The sequence below is a fragment of the Talpa europaea genome (assembly GCF_964194135.1).
Source record: "Talpa europaea genome assembly, chromosome: 6".
Taxonomy (NCBI): domain Eukaryota; kingdom Metazoa; phylum Chordata; class Mammalia; order Eulipotyphla; family Talpidae; genus Talpa; species Talpa europaea.
In genome coordinates, this window is record NC_140072.1 from 12,972,087 (window position 1) to 12,987,077 (window position 14,991).

The window sequence follows — 14,991 nt, forward strand, 5'->3', positions numbered from 1 at the left end:
ACCTGGTTCTTATCCCGGTACAGCAATTTACTTGTTTTTTTTTTCTTCCTGGAGGTAAGTTGAGTGATTTTAAACAGTCTTTGTATTGTGAAACCACCAGGAATTGATTGTGGGATGGGAGCGTACAAGTCTGTAACTGCTTTCTAGGGACATGCAGGACTGTAAGAAAACGGAGACATGGGTCTCTGCGGATCATGTCCCGTGCCCGCTCCTGGAGGGCTCGTCCTCTCTCCTGCAGGGACACCAGAGAGCCCCAGCCCAGAACCGACCCCCCAGGCCCAGGCCCCCAGGAAGACCTTCCCTGCTGCTCCCTGAGCCCTTCACATTCTGCGCTCCCCAGGCCCTAGTCACTTTGCATATGCTGTTCCCTCTGAATCAGAAGGTCAGAAATCGAAAGTGGGTCTCACCGGGCTGCAGTCACGGTACTGGCACGGTTATGCTCCCTTCTGGACATTCCAGGGGAGAATCTACTTCCTTACTTTTTTCTGCTTCCCAGGGCCACTCACATTCCTTGGCTGTGACCCTTCCTCCATCTTCAAAGCCGGTGCTGTTGCATCTCTCTGACCTTTCTTCCCCAGCCACTTCTCCCTCTGACCAGAGCTGGGAAAGTTTTGTCAATTTTCAGGAACCATGTGATTAGATTGGACCCACCTGGATAATTTCTCTGTCCCAAGGCCCTAAACTTAATCACAGCTACTAACTTGCTTTTGCCAATAGGGCAGAATATTCAGAGTTTCTGGAGGTTAGGTTGATGGAACTGGGGGACATTGTCCTGCCTGTTACGCTGGCTCCAGGCGAGATATCCAGGCAGCGCTGGCCGGAGCACAGACCTGAGTTAATCCCGCCACTGCAAATCTTCCCCAGGTGTTTCCAATCTTGATGTTGCACCAACTGACACTAGCAGGTTAAACCTGGAGATTGTAAAAAATCTTAAATGTCTGTGAAAAGCTGCTTTTTTTCCTTTAGAGCAATAGCGTCCTCAAAATCTTCCAATGCAAGAAAAAGCAGAAGAAAATCCGCCCCTATTGCACGTCACCGAGTCTGCATGAGCAGGGCAGGACTGTTAGGGGGAAAAGGCTGTCCCAAAGCAAATTCCATACAGGCTTTGTGGACTCCACCCCCAGCCCAGGTCAAAGCCAAAGACACTGGGAACTCCTAATCCCATCACCACCCAAGGGAAGGTGGCTGGGACCTGAGGGTGGGGTTAAGCAGCCAGGTGGATACAAAAGGCAGACACGTGGGCTTTGGGGGACCCCATTTTGGCTCTCCGCCAGCTCGGAGAGTGACTTTGGGTTTCCAGGTCGTCGGATCGGGTAGGACGCATTAAAGACTTTATTTCCCTATTTTCTCCCTGAGTTGTACATTTTCCTTATTTCCTTTCCTCTTGTAAATAAACTTTTTATTAACCTTTTTGCGTGTGTCTGTAGTAGAGTATTCATAAGTCCCTTTAAAGCGCGTGGGTGAGGACCCACAGCCAGGAACCCGTTTAATATCGGGGTTGCTCTGTAACAGGACCACTGTTCCACAAAGGACGAGAGGCCAGACGCAGAGCCGGCAGAAGAATGGGTGCCCGCGGTTTACAAGATTCAATCCAAGATTCTTCTCCAAACCCCCCTTTTTCTGCCATTGGAATTTTCTCCCAGAAGCACATTTCACTTCCTCACAAATGTTTAGTTTTCCTACTGCAGATTCCATTTAAATGCAATTATTGTGTCCTTTGTAAAGATGAGCAGTCTGAAACGAGGCGCACAACTTGCCCGAGGAGCCACAGCGAGTGAAGGACATTGTCCAAGTGGACCCCGCACCTCAGTCCCCAGGGCCGGGCACCCAGGCACTGAGAGCCTCCCCTGCCCTGCGTCCCGGGTCTCTGCTCTGGGAATGAGGGGCTCCACAGCCTGCCCCTCTTCTTGGGTGGGGGTCCACTTAGTGCAGGTCCAAGGGCGTCGGTCAGGAGAAAGCAAAGCAGGAGTGAGCTGTGACCGAGGAGCCTGGGCCTTAGCCTCACCGGTATGTCTGTCCATGTCCAGAGCCATCCTCGCCAGCCTGGGAGGGGAAGGCAGCCCTGCAGAGGGGAGGAGAACCAGCAGATCCACAGCAGGGCAACACCCGGGGGAAGGCCTGCGGCCTGGCCAGAAAGGACTCGGTCAGCTTGATAGACATACTGTTGACCCATTTTTATATCTCAAAATAGAAAACGGCAGTACAAGTCTCAGCAGTAATCAAATCAGCACAGAGAGGCCCAGCTTTATGAAGCTGAGGGTTTTGCCCCCTTTGGTCTTTTAGAGTGCCCTCCTGTTGCACCCTGGCCTCTGTGGCCATCACCTGCGGCCTTGAATGCACGAGGGGCTTGGGCGCGTGGGCATGTGGCACGCATGCCTGGTGGCGGACACCTGGAGTATGGTGGCGGCACGCATAGGTGGGCGCACCTGAGCCTGGAGGTGGAGTATATAGGTGCGGCAGAGTGCACTGGAGAGCGGCAGAGAGCCATGAGACCACCCCAGGGAGAGCCCAGCGAGGACAGATTCGCCAGGGGCTGGAGGCCTGCCCGGCACCTGGTGGCCTCACTACAAGTGGCATAGAAAGGTCATTAAAAGCCTGAAAAGCCATTGAGGGCTCCAGGACTCTCCTTTACCCGTCTGCCTGGCCCCATGGAGAACCTGCCCCGTGCCCCGCAGGCCTGACGCTACACCTCCTTACCCCCTCAGCGTCTGGACTCTCTCCTCCTCGACCCCTGATGTCAACACCAGATCCCAGTGGCCCTCCCAGTGGGAGAGGGAGTGACTTGGATGTCACTGCAGAGGCCGTAGGACACTCCTTCCCCTCTGCCTGCCCCGTTTAGAGCGAGCTAGGAACTGGGCCCAGGAATCGAGCTGATGGGGCTCACAGATCAGCCTCAGCAGGAATGGAAGCTCAGCAGAACCTGGGGCGCAGGTGTGTGGTGACATTGGGGCAAACTCTTTACTCTGGACTTGAACCCTTCACCCAGTCCCAGGCACTGGGGAGGGGGACACAGGGCTTCCTGGAGGGGCAGAACATGCGCTGGGAAGCATGGAGGGGAGACGACAATATGCACCCCCCCATCCAGTCAATTAATGAATGCTAAATAAGAGGAGCAAGCAGATGGGGCCCAGTTTCTGCTCCCCATTTTACCAGGAGAAAGGTTAGCAAGGACAGATGGGCTCTCCAGGGGGGTCTCTGTGGAAGCAGAAGACTAAGGGAGAAGGAGGGTGTAGGGTAAGGAAAGAGTGTCAGGCTTTTCTGCCCTCCTGCCACTGGGATAGATGGGGGAACCCTGTGGTCCCGAATGCATGCCTGATGGCGGGCACCTGGAGTGGGTCCACCTGGGCTGAGAGACTGAGTTTATAAGGGCGGCGTCACGGGGACGCCAGCGGAAGCCAAGAACGAACGGAAGCCGAAAGAAGAAGAAGAGAAGCAGAGAGAGCGCCAGAGAGCCCAGATAGTGTGAGGATTTGCTGGGGGCTGGGAGGCCTGCCAGCCTCCCAGCCCCCCAGCACCTCTGCCTGCCATGTGCCTGGTAAATAAAAAACCTGCAAAAGCCACAGAGCTCCATGACTCTCTTCCTCCTTTACCCGGTCTGCTGGATCATAGAAAAACCTGCACTGTGGTCTTCCTGACCCTACAGAGGGTCTCCACTAACCCTATCTCCCTACGCCCATGTGCACACGCCACAGACTGCACCGCGGGCACACATCACACGCATTCACACCTGGCATTTCAGATTTCACTAAGGGAAGAGGAGGAGGCCCCCACCCCGACCCTTTAGATCAGAGCACATATGATCCAAAACAGTGGGGATGCAGAGGAGAGGCCCCAGGGCTGACCCCTCCCTGGCCCTGGAGCGCACCCCCTGCTCCCCCAGGACCTCCCCCTTCCCCCTGGGCACTTTCCTCTCAGCAGACAAAGCCTCCCCCATCCCAAATCACAAACAAATGGCAACCCTTCTAGGCCCTTCATCCCTCCAGCTGCCCTCTCTCATCCTCCTTCTTCCCAAGACAAGCTTCTTGCAGAAGTTTGCTCAACCGCATTCATGGTGTTTACTTGGGGGGGGGGGGGGACCAGAAAAGGCACGTCTGAGGGGGAAGAAGAGAGAATTTGCCTGGAGATGAAGAAAGGACCCACGGGGCGGGGCGGAGGGGGCAGGGTGAACCGAGGGGAGGAGGCAGGATAGTGAGGGAGTAGCGGGAGATGAAGACGGGCGGGGAGGGCGGGAAGAGGCCAGGTCACAGGCGGCCACGCCAGCTGAAACTGCTTCGCTCGGGCTTTACATTTTACATTGTTGACGAGTCATTTGAGCAAACGCCATTTCCTGACCAGATGCGTTCTTTCAGAGGACTGATTTGGGATAAAAGATGGTTTGGAAAAGGACGAGACTGTCCAGGGAAAACTGGCAAGGAGGCACAAAATAACTACCAGCAGACAGAGGTCCAGATCTCAGTCACCCTCTCTAGGATTCCCGGCTCGGGTGCTCAGGCTTCCTGCGTGAGTCGCCATGCTGATTGCGCTGGAATTAGACACATTTGGGTTTTTAGTGAAGCATATCCATGCATTCCTGCAGATAGTAATTTTTGTAACTATTAAATAATTCATGCTGGCATTGTTTTCCCTCTTGTATTCTTTTTTAAAAAGAAAAGGATGCGGTTGACAGCACAAGTGGTGGCGGAAACAAATTAGCCACCAGCTTTGCTGCTCCCCCCCATCTTTGTGTGCATGTGGGGGCCGGGGACGCCAGCCACAGCCAGACACCTGTCTGAAAGGGGGATGTTCAGTGGAATACATGCTAAGCCTTTTCTTTTTCTTCTTTTGAAAGATTTATTTCTATTTATTTATGCATACAAAAATGGGGTTGTAGGGTAAGGAAAAATGTCAGGCTTTTCTGCCCTCCCGCCATCAGGATAGATGATGGATCCTTGAGGTCCTGAATGCATGACTGATGGGCGCCTGGAGTAGGGTGTGGGCAGAGGTAGATGGGATTCACCTGGGCTAAGACTGGGCTTTTTTTAAGGGCGGCATCGTGGGACCCCAGTAGAAGCCGAGCGAGAAACAAGAGAAGCAGTAGAAGCCGAAAGAAGCAGCCGAGAGAGAAGCAGAGAACGCTGGAGAGCCCAGATAGAGTGAAGACTTGCTGGGGGCAGGGAGGGCTGCCAGCCTCCCGGCCCCCCAGCACCCCTGCCTGCTGTGTACCGGGTAAATCCCAATAAAAGACCTGCATGAAACCACTGAGGACTCTTGACTCCTCCTTCACCCGGTCTGCATGGGATCAGAAAACCTACACTGTGGTCCAGTCCTGCTCTTTACAGGGGTCTAGGCCAGAAGTGTGGGGGGTGAGAGGCTTCACCAGAGACAGAGTGGGGAGCAGAACAGACGGATCTACTGAAGTACACTGCTGAGGGGAGCAGTGCGGAGACAGGAGAAGTCTGCTGTGCCATGTGGTCTAGCTCTCTGGCTAGGGATCGAACCTAGGCTGGCAATAGCTTCATAGGACTGAGACTTAAACCTCTGAGCCACCAGGGAGTCCTTTTTTTTTTTTTTTTTTTTTGGCTAAGCTTTTTGGAAGCCAGATCAAGAGCTTAGTCCTTTAAAAAAATTGTAAAAAAAATTCTTTTTCACTCTATTAAAATGCATTTCAGTGAAATGTATTCTGAGTGGGTTTTGCCCCTGGATTGATAATGCAACCTGCCCCACCAAATGGAAACAAGGGATGGCTCCACTTACTTTGGGTGAGCAGGGACCCAGGGCTCCAATGTAAGGCTGTCTGCTCAAGATGGCGCCAACCCTCTCCATCCATTAACGGCCCCACACCGCCAGCCGGTTTTAGGTCTGTTTGGACTGGAAAGCTTATAGCCCTGCTGGGCTATTTTTAGGAGCTGCGAGCACTGAGTCAGTCTTCCTGCTGGCATGGAGGATCTTTCCTGCTCATGCTGTCTGAGCTCACATCTTGGAGCAGGGAGCGATTCTCTGGCCTCCCTTGCCTGCTCAGCTCTTATCACTTTCATGCCACGGGGCAGATAACTAGGGGGTCTGCATTTCCTTGCTTCTCTCATTAAAGCCTCCCTACTAGTCATGTTCATTAACTTGGGTGGAGCTGGAGAATTTTCATCTTGCTCATCGTTTTGCATTAATGGAGCTGTACATGCCAACTGCTTTATTGTTTTAAACCAAGTCCAAGTCCAAATATACCAAAGGAAAGCTAATTACATTTACATAACTTTAGAGAGAACGAGATAGAGGGTTTAAACGTTAGCTATAAATTGATCCTCATTGTTCTTTTTCTTTTTTTTTAATCCCAGAGTATAGCAGAGTGAGTGGCATAAGAAAAGGCACTTAAATGCTTAGTTAGTGGAGGAAGGAAAGCTCAGGAATAAATGAATAAATTTTAAGGTGTTAAAAGTTCAGGGATTTATCCCTCTTGCGGGTAAAACTTGTAATTTAACACACAGCACTTTTCTTTTAATAAACTGCAGATGGTGGTGCTCTCAGGCCTCTGTTCAGGGGTGGGGCCGGGGGTGTTTTCAGCAATTGGGTTGTATTGGAGTTGTTAGGATGATTTCTGTGTTAAGTAACCCTGAACTCAACTCAAACTGGCTTAAACATTAGAGAAATGTATTACTCCTATACCAACTCTTTAGAAAGGGCTTCTATCTAGTCTTTGAATAGGGCAGGTCTAAGGGTTGTTATTCCAGTGGCTCAATATATCTTGAATGGAGCCTGCCTGGTTGCGCAAGGGGTTAGGACGCAGCACGATGAACCTATCCACAGCCACTGCAGCAGGAGTTCGATCCCTGGCCAAGGAGGTGACCCACATGGCGCAGCAGAACTCTCCTGTCTCACCTGCTGCTCCCCTCAGCATGTACTTCAGTCTGCCTGTTCTGTTCCCCACTGTCTCTGGTGAATCCTCTCACCCCATGCATCTCTGGCCTGCACCCCAGTTCTTGCATGCATAAATAAATCTTTAAAAAATTAACATAACATTCATTTAAAAAAATGTATCTTGAAGCCCCCTGACACTTCCATCCTGTGCCCTGCTGCCCTTGGGGTCTCCGTGCTGCCACCGCAGGCTAACTCGCCCCTTGCTGAGAGAGAGCTCCCTGAGCTGGCATCATATGCAGACATGACAGTGTTCAACAGAAGAGGAACGGTCTCTCTCTTCCATGCCTCTCTCTGCTGGAGAATAAAATCTTTCTTAGAAGCTCCCCAGGAGAATGCCCATCATATCCTGTGGGCTTGGGCAGGTCACATGCCCACTTCCAACCAGCCATGGGCAATAGAACCACAACCACCATGACTGGTTTCCATCAGTCATGCCTGACCACCGAGCCACACCGTGGAAGGACAGACACCTGGGCAACGTTAGGGTTCTGCCAACAAGGAAGGGGGGAGGATGGTTCTGGATGGGCCATCAACAGGGTCGGCTCTGGTGTTCCTCAAAGGCCAGCCAGATTCCTGGCAAAGGGATGCTTTTGTCATGTTTCTAAGGAGCTTCTGTAAACCAAGGAAATACTTAGACAAATTTCATAAATTTACCAAGACTTGACTATTTGATAACCTATACTTTTAAATTTTCTTATTCTCAGTGAGCCCCCCCTCCTTTTATATCAACATTCAATTGTATTCTGTGACTTAAAAATATTCACTTGGGAATTATGTGGTGGAAGTTTCTATAATCTATTTCACAGTTAAGCAAGAGGTCATTGATTCATGAAACACTTGCTATGCTTTTATTGGGCACTGAGGGCACAAACGCAGAAAAGCTAAGGTCCTTGTGTGCCAAGAAATCACATGTTGGGGAGAGTTGCCCTGATGAGGGAACAATATACTACATGTGCCTGGGCAAGAGAAGAGTCCGGAGAAATGTCAGAGGAAGAGGCATTTGAAGTGGACATAAAAGCTCAGCAGGGGGAGAAGCAAAGGGGAGAAGGAGAGAAGGTGTGCCTTAGTTTTGGGTCCTATGATGAAATACCACAGACCCGGGTTCAAACAACAGACACTCATTTCTCACAGTTCTGGAGGCCAGAAGTCCACGGTCACGGTGCCGGTGGAGTGGCTGTTGGTGAGGGCTCTCGCCTGATTTCCAGATGCCCACCTTCTTGCTGTCTTCACCTAGTGGAGAGAGGATGCACTGGTGTCTCCTCTCCTTATGAGGACATCATGGGGCGCCACCCTCATCTAAATCTAATTACCTCCAAATAGCCACGCCTCCAAATACCATCACATTGGAGGTTGGGTTTTTAAGTTTGGGATTTGGGGGGACACACAAATATGTAGTCCGTGACAGCATGTCAGGTTGCAGGGACATCTACCGAGGCACAAGACCTTGAGGAGCACAGTGAATACAAAGAACACCAAGAATTCCATGTGCCTCGAGCACAGGGGAGGGTAGAGGTAAAATGTGGAGACACAAGATGGGAGGCTGGAGGATGCCAGGCCAACGCTGTGGCACAGAGCTTGGACTCTAGAGTCAGGACCCAGTTTGAATCCAGATTCCACTCTTACTGTAACTCAATTTTATTTCTCTTCTTCTCTGGAGGTGGTTAGAGGGCAGGGGAGATGGTAGAGCTACAGGTAAGAGGTCTGGGGGACCTAGTACTTACTGACTTCATAAAACTTCATAAAGTCATGGGCTTCTGACCAACAGCCTCTTATGATGGAGGAAACTGAACCTCAAGTGAATCCACGCGCCCGTGGCTTCTCCATTCACACACAGGAGAGTTAAGACTATCCCAGGTCTTCTTGCTTTAACTCCACTGTTTCTGTGCTATATGAGAGAATGAGTTTAGGGACATGTGGCTACATTAAGTGAATTTAAAATTCCAGCCAGAGAGCACGGATTATTTTATTAGCTTTTCAAAAAAAGTTTCAAGTGACTGACAGCTTTCCCCCCGTAGTCTGAGGTTTCTACTAATGTAAAGAATCAAGATTTAATGATAGGGCCTCCCCGGTGGCGCAGTGGTTGAGCGCTGGTCTGCGAAGCTGCCCGCAGCCTCTGCAGCACCAGTTTGATCCTCAGCCGCCGGGCGAGGGTCCCACATGGTGCGCAGACCTCTCCTGCCACCCGCTGCTCCCCTCAGCAGTGTACTTCGTCAGTCTGTCTGCTCTGCTCTCCACTTTGACTCTGGTGAATTCTCTCACCCTCCCGTGCTTCTGACTGTACCCAGTGCTTGTATAAATAAATAATAAAAAAAAAAATAAGTGCCCTTTACCTAGTTTAAAAAAAAAAAAAAGATTTAATGATAGCCCAGAGGTTCCCACGAGCAGCTACGGAATGAGTCTTTTTTTTTTTTTTTAAACTGGTGCACTATTTAATTTGGGTTTCATATAATTTTTGTAGGTGATTAAAACAGATTAAAACTCAAATTCATTGGGAGAACTCAAACAATGTAGACAAGGATAGAGCAAAAATCAAACCATTCCAACCCACTGCTTTGGGAAAGACGGACATTTTAACAATGTTAATACTTCCAATCCATGAGCAAGGAACATCTTCCCACTTCTTAGTGTCTTCAGTTTCTTTGAAGAACATCTTGTGGTTTTCATTATACAGGTCTTTCACCTCCTTTGCTAAGTTTATTTCCTTGAACCAGTCTGTGTCTCAGGCTGGGCACTGTCCCCACTGGTGCCTGAGAGCAGGGGGGAGTGATGTGGGGCGTTATCACCTTCTGATATAAATTGTCATCTCCCTTGGGAGGCAGAACTGCCTGATATGTTGCTTTTATAAGGAGTGATGTTGTGTGAACTTATAAATATATCCTAGCAAAATGTCGTTCTTAACCATTTTTATATCTAGGGGTCCCCCGACGGAGCCCGCTAGAGTTATAGGATTCTGTCAATAAAAAACATTTGACAAGCACGGACTTGGTGCTTTTCTATTTGTCCCCTGCTATCAGAATGGAGATAGCTGGCTTTTATTTTCCTTGTGAACCACTAAGATGCCTAATGTCACTTTACAATTTATTAACCATTTTTTATCTCAAATTCTGAAAGCAGCAGAACATCCACATCCTGTTATCTGAGGCATCTAGGCACTTCCTGTCTTAATTTCTGTCAACCGTAACAGACCTTACATTCTTCCTAGCACAAATGCTTTGATGGGCTGCATCTGAAGATTTTTGTAATTATTATCAACAACTAATTGTTTTGGATGTAGGGTAAAGTATCAGGCTTTTCTGCCCTCCCACCATTAGGATTGATGATGGATCCCTGCGGTCCTGAATACATGCCTGATGGCCGGCACCTGGAGTGCGGTGTGGCCATACGTAAGTGGATACACCTGTGCTGAGACTGGGCTTATAAGGGCGGCGTCACGGGGATGCCAGCAGAACAAGAGCAGAACCACGAGAAAAGCAAAACCATGAGAGAAGCAGAGACCACCAGAGAGCCCAGAGAGAGTGAAGACTTGCTGGGGGCTGGGAGGCCTGCCAGCTTCCCTGCCCCACAGCAGCCCTGCCTGCTGTGTACCTGGTAAATCCCAATAAAAGCCTGAAAAGCCACGGAGGGCTCCAGGACTCCTCTACCTGTCTGCTCCAATCATAGCAAACCTGCTCTGTGCCCATTCCTGCCCCCTACAAGGGAGAAATAATTTTCTTAAAGTCATAGCAGCTGTAGGAACAGTCAGCTGATCAGGTATGAGCAACAGATATCAGAGACACACTATTTAACTAAAACAACAACTTAGACTCTCAATGCTTTTCCTCAAAATAAGCACCACCTCAACAACTCTCTTGGAAGAATGTAGTAGTATTTTAATTATGAATATAAAACCATATAAAGAAATCCCTAAAATCTGGAACAATATCCTCTAGGACAATATGAAAAGAGTAAGCTTTGTAGATTGACAATGGTTATCAAAAAAATCAATACAGCATTTTAACAATCTACAATGACCTTGAGTATGTAGTAGCAAAAAAAATGCAGATCTGCTTCTTTAGAAATAAATCTATAAGAAACAAACCTGGAGGGCTTCCCTGGTGGCCTAGAGGTTAAGTCTCAGTGCTACCACTGCCACAGCCTGAGTTCGACCCCCGGCCAGGGAGCTACCCACATGGCGCAGCAGACCTCTCCTGTCCCCACCTGCTGCTCCCCTCAGCGGTATATTTCAATCAATCCACCTGTTCTGCTCCCCACTCTGTCTCTGGTGAATCCTCTCACCCACCACACCTCTTACCTATACCCCAGTTCCTGTATGCATAAATAAATAAATCTTACCAAAAAAATAAACCTATAGGAAAAAAAGAGCCTTTCTTCAAAACTTCACAAATAACTTTTGGTGGGGGTCATAAGGTAGACTAGACAGACGGTCAATATAGAAAGCTGTACACATCTGAAACTTAAGCAGTTACATTATTCCCTCAGTAAAACATTTCACAAGTAAAAAGTGTAAGAATGCATGCCCCCTTGAGCAGGGCTTTTTGTTGATTCTATGTTTGCTACATCCCCAGGGCTTAGAACAGGGCCCGACACATAGTAGGTGCTTAGTAAATACATGGTGAATGACTATTTTAACAATAAAGTTTGATTAGAAATTTAAGAAATTAGGGCCTCCCCGTGGCACAGCGGTTGAGCGCTGGGTTGCGAAGCTGCCCGCAGCCTCTGCAGCGCCGGTTCGATCCCTGGCTGATCCCCAGCTGCTCCCCGGCCACCAGAGGAGGGTCCCACATGGCGCGCAGACCTCTCCTGCCGCCCGCTGCTCCCCTCAGCAGTGTACTTCGGTCCTTCTGCCTGTTCTGCTCCCCGCTCTGGCTCTGGTGAATTCTCTCACCCTCCCGTGCTTCTGACTGTACCCAGTGCTTGTATAAATAAATAAATAAATAAATCTTTAAAAAAAAAAAAAAACTTAAAAAAAATAAAAAAATAATAAAAGTCAACAAACCTAATGACTCGACAAAAAAAAAACTTTTAGAAAAAAATAAAAAAAAGAAATTTAAGAAATTAGAAGTGTCCCTAATAGGATCAAATAGAAGCTACAAAGTTAGGTAAACTTTTGCTATTAAATGGACTCTGAAACAAATTAAATAAACTAATTTCTCAATCTACTACTGGTTATCACTGGCTTGCAAAATAGCCAAAGACTCCAGGTGAGAAACAGCAAGTGAAGAGATATGCTGTAAGTGTACTTAGGGCCTTCTGCCTGTTCTGCTCCCTGCTCTGTCTCTGGAGAATTCTCTCACCCTCCCGCACCTCTGGTCTGTACCCCAATGCTTGTATAAATAAGTAAATCTTAAAAATAAATAAATAGAGATATGCTGTAATATATAAAATGTACTTAGCCCATATTTTACCTGCCTACAACCAAAGCTTTCTCATTCCTGCTTATGATCTTTGACGATGTCTCTGTTGCAAGCAACAGAGAGCAAACTCTCACATCAGCTGAAAACAAGGGGTGGAGATTTAGTGAAAGGACTCTGGGGTGGCCGATGGCTTGAAGAACCACCACTGCAGGGGACATAAGGGACTGGCTGGAAAGTTTCCATCACCAGGCCTCTTTCTCAAAGTCTGCTTCACTCTCTCCAGTTTTTTCCGTGGGGTGGAATCAAGGTCGCCGGCATCTGCAGGACTCCTCCTCTCTTCCTCTCCTGAGAAGTAGCTTCTTTTCCTAGATCCAGTTAGAAAGATCCCAGGGAGGGACACCAATTGGTTCAACTTGGATGACATCCCGTCTTATGAACCAATCTCCGTGGCCAGCGAGGAAGGGTGGGACACTGGAAACTCTGGCAACTCTCCTTTAGGACATGTTGGCAGTACCGGGCGGGCAGAGCAGTTCCCCGCAGTGGGGTGGGCATCCTCAGGCAGGGACACATGTTGTTCATAATGAAAATTAAAGCTCTCACGTAAAACCTCAGAGTTAGCCGCCTTCTGCGGGTTGGCCTTATGAGGCTTTCATTTACAAATTCTGGTTCACAAAATAGTCTGTTATTAAGGCTTCTTCTTGTCCAGGGAACAGCTAACTGAATTATTAAGTTATTCAGCCAAGATCTGCATTATTAGAGTGAGATAACAACAGTTCCATCTGAATTAAAATGGCAAACATAACATTATCATCTTTCTTTAAGAGATCAAAACACTTTCATCACAACTTAATAAGGTCAGAATAGTCTGATGGCTGAGGAATAAAATTTTCTCCATTTTACCAACTGGGAACTAACACCAGATATCCTGTCTATGGTCTCCGTGGATAAGGGGCCGGACTGGCTTCTGGAATGGCATTAATGGCCAGCGTCTCCACAAATAAGGGCAGCCCCCAGAGCAGTGTTTGATATTTGGCTTTATTTATAAAAATACACAACTTAAATAATATGACACTCTCTATACAAGACATAAACAACTGTTAGATTTAACATTTTCAGTTATTTCAACAAAAAGAAAATATGTAAATTACCTCGTTAGAGCAAAGGGTCTTTTAGAGATTCCGCATTCACAGTCAAAGGGGAAGAACACCCCAAATAATTGTTGCAAGAAGTTCACTCAGTCGGTTCTAGCTCTCCCACAAGCCTCTATTGCACAGTTTACGATCCCACTGCTTGTGAGACCCAACCTAACTTCTCCACACCGCAGACTTAAGCTATTGTCTTCTCTAGAAATGTTGAGTGGGAAAAAAATCAATGTACAAACAGTATCAACTGCTTGTACTAAACACCAACCATGAGAAGTAGGAACTTTTCTTCACTTTGCAAAATTTGCAGTGGATGGAGGTTAGCTATATTTTGCAGCTAAATTCATTTTCAAAAGTTTGACACAAATGGCCGACTCAGAGCTAGTTAGATGGAGCTCAGTGGAGAAGAGGGTGACTCCCACTGAAGCCAATTTGAAGAAGAGCCCTGTCACTGTCCAAGGCCACGTCAGCTCGACCTTTCCTAAAACAGGACAGAAATGCCTTCCTCTCCCCTTAGGTTTTGTCATTTTCAGTGAGGAGCAGCTACTTCCATACAGACTCAGCACTTACAGGGACTGTTACTAACTCTGGTTCCCACCAGAGATGCAGCTGCCTCTCTATGGCTCATTTAACTAACAGTGAATTAGGTACCAGTTTATGAGCAGAAAGAAATACTTAACAGTTGAGACTTCAGTACATGAAAATACACGAGAGTGAGCTTCCTGAGGTAAACGTCAGCCTTCAAGAATAGCGTACAATCTACAGAAGTATCGCAGCTTATCTTGGGCAGTCACACAACACCCCCAAGTCTGGACTTTGAAGTTTATAAACTAACAAAACCAAGGGCACATCTATGTAAAATGAAAAAGTGCAATGCTGAAGTAAAAGAAATGTTGACAGTTGAGAATATCAACTCAAAGGAGGTGAAAGAGGAGGGCTGGATGGGGGACAGAGGAACAAAAGCAGGGTATATTTTAAAGTGCTTAGGTAGGTTGGTCGATTATTTTGAAATGCCTCTGGGGATTTCTAACAAGTTTCAAAGGTGTTAATTCTGGGTGACTCAGATGGGAATAAATGGCTTTTCTTTAATAATAGCTGTTCAAACTTTTATTCTTTTTTGAAAACCAAAATTAAGAAATTTTTTTTAGCCTTAATGAAATTATTCTGCTAGTTATTAGCCTTAATGATGTATTTTTGAAATTTTAACTGACTAAAGAATTATAGTATGGTGAACTACAAAATACATAGTCACACCAAGAACATAAATTAATACACAAAGGCCTGTAAAGTTTTATATGAAGTTTATATCCAAAAAACTTTTCATTGCAAATCATGCTTTATTACCTCTTTTTATTCTACTTAAGGTTGATGGAAATTAGAAAATTCTGAAGCTTTCTTTTCTTTTACTTAAATGAAGCAGTACACGGCCATCCTTAATGTTAAAAATGAAGGCATTGGGGAATGAACCCAGGACTTCCAGAATTCAGGAAGTTAGTCCCTCAGGCTAACTTTCAACAACTTACTCATTAGACAAGGATAGGACCAGAAGCACTAAAGAACTCTCTGCTTTACCTGCTCATCTGCACAATATAGCTGAACAAGGTGAC